This window comes from Populus euphratica, unplaced genomic scaffold, assembly GCF_000495115.2.
Source record: "Populus euphratica unplaced genomic scaffold, PopEup_1.0 scaffold231.1, whole genome shotgun sequence".
NCBI lineage: Eukaryota > Viridiplantae > Streptophyta > Magnoliopsida > Malpighiales > Salicaceae > Populus > Populus euphratica.
The window spans coordinates 352,046-358,674 of record NW_011500112.1 but is presented as its reverse complement, the minus strand read 5'-3'; positions in this window follow the sequence as shown (position 1 = coordinate 358,674).

Here is a 6,629-nt window from a genome sequence, read left to right as displayed (position 1 = left end):
ATAATATCACATATTTTGACTATGATCTTAAGGCTTTACTATAAATTTAATATCATGTTTTTAACTTAAAAATTAATATTTTTAAACAGTATTGTTTCAATATATAATGCTTCGGCAATAAGAATTCTACCATCATCTTTTGTGATGCATGGTGAAAAAATTAAAACGTTGAATGGATTGAACTTTAAATTATAATAACATAAAATATTGATTTATATGCTCATCTCGAATTTAGTTAAGTTTTTGTAGGAAAAAAATGTTAAAGTTATCAAATAATGAAATTTGATTTTATTATTATTGTAGATTTGGATGTATGGAATCATAGTAATTTTATATAAAAAATTACATTTTAAATAGATTAAAGAATACTCAATATGATTTGTATAGTTCAATAAGAGTGCAAAGACATTTTAAAAAGCTTTTAACAAAAAATTCAAAGTTGAACTTGTCATTATAAAAAGTTCATAATCAATAAATTTCTAAATTTAAGAACGACAATTAAGTTAATTAAGTTATATAATGATGTTCATTCATGTATACAATATTATTTACATATATGTTACTATTTATATATAAAGAAAGTTATTATAGTTAATATATATATATATAGTAAGTTTTATCTAAAGATATTAAATTTAAGCTGTATTATACATGACCCCTTTAGTCTTTTCCAAGAACTTATAAAAATATTATTTAAATAATGTTATTTTTGTATATGACATGATTTATAAGTGAAATATTAATAATTAAATAAATCATAGTAAAAAAAATAAGACTCAACAAAACAATCTAAAAAAATAATTATTATTAAAGTCAATATCAATATAGTTGATTACCTCACTTATCATGAAGTTTTAGAAATGAATATATTTATTATTTTTAAAGTCAGTTCGATTATACAATCATTAGCAATGATAAGTTAATATGCTGAGAAAATGATGTTTTTTATTTATAAAAAAGTGGGTAGAGAAAACCCATACATTAAGAACCTATCAATTTTCAAGATACTAGGTGTTAGAAAGGGTTATACTGAATATAATATTTAAAAAGTCTTTCATCCTTAACAATATATTGTTTGTTGTCAATAAAAAAAACTCAATGTCTAACTTAATATTGAGCAAAAATAATTTTAAAATAGTTTTTTAAAATGATGAATTTATACCTGCTAAGAGTTGTATATATATAGGAAATGAGTATATTTGTAATGACCTCTTTAAAATAATGAATGTAGAATAATAATATGAGTGATTTTATATAAAGGTTAATAAATCATGAATTATAATATTTTATTATTATATTTATGTTGAAAATATATTTATTATTAATTTTTTAATTTTTTAAAAATATTATAACCTAGTATAAGATACACAAACTTTTTCCAGGCTATATAAAAATAGAATTACATTTTCTTTCATGAAGGGTTTTTCCCAAGTGATGAAAGAAATCCTCTCGCTCGAATACATTCTCAAAATAACTCGAGTGAAGCTCAAAACAACAAGGATGACAATGTTTTTTTTTTAATTATTATTATTATTATTTATTTTCCTTGGTTTCAAGGACCGACACTGAAGGAAAGAGATTTCAATGGGTCAGTCCAAACCAAGTAAAGGCCCAATAAATTTGGACCTTGAAATCATGTTTAATCCAACACTGAGTTAGGTCCAAATCCAAACCAAAGTCCAGCAAGTCTCCCCTGAGATTTATTCATCAAATCTGTAGGTTTTAATTGGTTTTGTTTGAATGCAGTTTTTAATGCAGGAAGTTTCAAGTCATCACCCGCCTATTTAACATTTGTTTTCTCCTGTTTCTTTCTTATTTTTTTATTTTATTTTTTCCTCTATTTTTTTCTTTTATTACACGTTATCATCTTTTTTTAAATATAAGAAAAACCACCCATCCATATATATATATATAAAAGGAGACGGAAGAAAAATAAAATACAAAAGAATTTCAAAATGCCATATTTGCTTGATTCTTATAAAAACCAAGATAATAATGTAATATCGATAATATTAATGAAATTACATTTTTTTATATTTAAAAAATATACTTAACTTAACTCTAATAACAATGATTGATAGGATAGAAGAGAAAATGCTAAATGCCAAAGTTTGTTTTTGCCCTTATAATTATGATTTTCGACCTTTTAGAATAATAAAATCACAAAAGTTGGAGCGAAATACAATAATTCGCTCGTGGATCTCCCTATATACGTATGCATTTATTTATGTTTTAAAAAAAAAACAAGAAAAAGAAGAAGAAGAAGAAGCATTGTACATCAACTCTTAGTAATATATATGTATATATGTCACCCATGCTTCACTAGTTAAATATTTTTATTTTTATAAAAAGATTATATATACAATTTTTTTAATATATTTATGTAGTTGAAAAAATCTAAGTTCAAATAAAAATTTTATACATACATATATTGAAAAACATTGACAACTATATATGCGAATAAATAAATAAAAAATAATTAATATTATCTAAAAATAAAACTTGAAAAATCAAGAGATAAATGTAGATTAAGATATTTAATCTCAAAAGACAAGACACTTAATTGATTGTATTTACCAAATTTTTTTATTAATTTTTTTTTATTTAAACAAGTAATAATAGAAATATAGACATAATTAAATTGATTGAATAAAATAGAAAAAATTATGCAAGGCTGTATATATTAAAAATATTTTAAAAAATAAAACTCATCCATATAAAAGATAAAAAAAAAAATAGATGAATTAGAAAAACTGTTTAAATTTAAATGCATGACTAAAAAAATAATTTTCATTTAAAATAAGCTCTCTAGAAAAATGAAAGAGAAAAGGGGTATTAATTTAAATATAAATTAAAAAATACAAAAAGAATCATAAAAAGAATCATTAATATATATAAAAAAAAACCCCTAGGTGTTGCCTTTTAACACACCATTTCAGCAAGAAAGTCAATTAGTGAGATGTCTTCAGGAACATCCTTAGCCTTGGATTATGAAAATCTCCTCAATATTTATTTGAATGGAAGACCTAACCCTTCATCTTCAGATCAATGGTCGACTGTCTTTAGAAAAAAAACCGCTGCCGTAAGAGGATGTAGACATATGACTGGGCATGGAAGGGGTAGACCCGTTGAATTAGGATTGATTGAACCTAGGTAAAGACCATGCAAAAAGAAACAATTAAGGAATGAAAGATATTGAAATAAAAAAAATATATGAAAGTGAAATTACCCAAAATTCCATATAGCCCTTTAGCCAAATAATCAATGTTATATTCAGTATAGAGATTATTCAACCTAGTGAAGACACTTCCCTCCTCTGAGCCCAAGAAAGGCTTGTCATTTATATTAGCTACGAGTGTCTTCCAATAATGAGTATAACTTTATATTAGACTATGCATATTCGGAGGTCTAACTAAGCCATCAAACCTTATTATTACCCATTGCTTCTTTCATTTTTTGGAATAGGTGGAATTTCCCCTCATGATATTATTCATTAACCCATTTTGCCTATTGATAAAACTAAAAAAGAAAAAAAAACAAGAGGATTAAAGGTTCCCCTATAGTGTTATTGATCAAGGTATAATACTACCAAAATACCCTGATCGTAAGCTTTTTATTTAAGATCCTAAATAACTTTTCAAATAGGGATAGAATGATCCATCCATTACGATGAATTTGAACAGGACTAATATTATAGTATCTAAAAACATTATTTACAAATCCCTATAAAAAAAATGAGTATCCAAACTTAAATGGCATAGGAGGCAATAATGATAATATCATCCTCACTATATTTGCTGGTGACTTGAGAAATACAGTCATTAACTTTAAAGGTCACTGTTATGTAATCTGATGACTAACTAGGATTAACTAGAGTTACTTGGTCCCAAGTCAACAAACTTCATGTGTCATCCATGAGAATCTTAGGCAACCTCGGCTGTCCCTTTAAGTTTGAAACCTTCTGAGGAAAGTTCTCATCCTTTCTAGCAGTAGAAGAACGTTGAGCATTGTCCCTCTGAAATCTAGGGTTAATCCCTATGATATGGAACTAAAATCATCTTTAGAAGATATGTTTCCTCTTTTTTTTCCCTAAAAGTCATAATGGTATAGAAAAGAAAAAATTGAAAGAGGTTTTATATAAACACAAAGGAAGAAAATCTAGTTTCCCTAGCCAAAGAAATCCTCTTTACTGTAAAATTACTCTCTTTTAGTGAAACATTGAAAATTTCTAAATTAAAGAATATTGGAAAAAAGGTATTAAAGTAATAGAAAGAATAGAATATAGGAATGAAATACAAATGACACCTCATCTAGAACCTTCGGAGGGCCAAAAGCCTACGATATTTATTGTGCATCATTAGGTGGTCTTTCTAAAATATTTTTTTGCATTCTTTTTCCAAGAAAATCTTTTAGATAAATCAATAACGCCTATTCACAAAGGAAGACAAGATGTATACTGGCTAATTATCTACTTGAAAATTTCTTAAGCCTCCAACACAAGATTACGCATTATAAGCTTGAGGAAAACTAACGAGTTTGATTATTTGGTTAAGATTTTTATAAATAGAGAAAATCTTAATAAAAAAAAAGATAGGTTTGACAACACACTAAACCTAAAGAACTTGGATTTGATAATCAACACAATCCAAGGTAGCCGAAGTCTAACAAACAAGTCAAACTTATAAGTCTTAGACTTGGAAACTAGCCAAACACAAGATAGCATAGGTATGACAAACATGTCAGATTCAAAAGAGCTTAGACATGGCAATTAGCTAAATTCGAGATAATGTGGATCTGGTAAACATACCAGGTTCAATGAACATAGATTTGATAGTTAGCCAAGTTTAAAGTAATATGGGTTTGACCAACATGTTAAGCCTAAAGCATTTAGGCTTGATACTCAATCAAGCTTAAGCCGATATAGCTCTAGCAAGTATGACAAACCTAAAGAACTTAGACTTATAAGTCAACCAAGTCCATGACAACATGGGTCTAACAAACATGTCATACCCATAGAAGTTAGGCTTGACAGTTATGTAAGCCCAATGTACCGTAGATCTAGCAAACATTGCAATCCAAAGAACTTGGACTTGGTGGTTAACAAAACCCAAGGAAACATGATTTTTCTATACTTATAGGTATATATAAGATCTTTTAAGGGACCTACCATACTTGTTATTTTATTAATATATATAGAAATATTTATCTCTCATTAATTCTGTCAAAAGTAAGGGACTTTTCAGTCCTTCCCTTCTCTAAAAATCACAAGATTCAGGGGGTATCAATACCTCCATAAACCATTAAAGTAAGTGTTCATAACATTTTATCTTATAAGATAAACTCCTATAGATTTTAGAGTATTAATCCACTTAAAACTCAAAAATAAATATTTTTGTTCTTTAAATTTAAGGCTCTTTTAAGCTATTTATTGCCTCAATACATTTATTCTTTTTCTCATATATACTGATTTTATCATCGAAGAGTCTTTAAGTCCTCTTGATATGGACTATTTTTGCAGGTACTTAAACTTTTACCATAAGCTTGGAATTACTTAGACTAAAAAGAAGAAATTTAAGCATTTGAACATATTGATTAACCATCATCTCAAATACTAAATAACTTATCCAATGTTGAATCTGTTGAATAAGAATACCTTCGATATATCATCTTTCAATGAAAAGAAGGAATGATTTAGACCATTATAGCTAAAAAATACGAAAACATGTAATTGCCTTTTTGAAGATAAAAGACCTCCATATAAGATATGGTATCCTAATAACCGATATGCCATAACCTGTTTCTTCTAGGCATAGTTTTTAAACCCGGCCTGGTGGCTGGCCCGGTCCAAGGTCCGGGTTCCGGGTTTTCCGGGTTTTGACCGGGTCACCGGGTTTTGACCGGGTCGAACGGGTCAGCCGGGTCAATTTCTATTTTAAAAAAAATTCAAAACGACGTCGTTTTAATAAAAAAATAAATAAAAGTCAACGGGTTACCACCGGGTTTTTGACCGAGTTTTGCCGGGTCATCCGGGTTTCCGGGTCAACCCGTCGGGTCGGCCGGGTCAAGCCGGGTCATGGCTTACCTTATTTTTTCATCAACCCGGCTCGGTTCCAGCCCCGGGTCGGCCGGGTCCCGGGTTAACCCGCCGGGCCGGGCCGGGTTTTAAAACTATGCTTCTAGGTTATAGAATACAAGATATGTAGGCAACTCTTTTCATTAGGAACTTGATTGAAATCACTTATATAATATAAGAATTTCCTTTTGCTATATACATATCTTATATTTTGAGACATAATCATAGTGCATGAAACAATAGCATTATCTAAAAAAATTATCCTAATTTATTAAACTATAATTAATTTGAAGATAGCATAACATTATTAATAAAAAAAAATGATGCTAATGAGTGGTGGCGGAGACAGGGGGTTGATATGGGCCCTACCCCTATAAGAAAAAGTTTTTCTTAAATTTTTTTAATAAATACTTATAATTTTAATAAAAATAACTAAAATTTTAATTTTTTTAAAATAGTTTTTTAATTTGATCCCTCCTAATTTTTCGCTCTCGCTCCGCCCCAGCTAACGAGGCTTTCTTTTCTTTGGCAACCGCGGCGTCCCACCGGGGGCCGG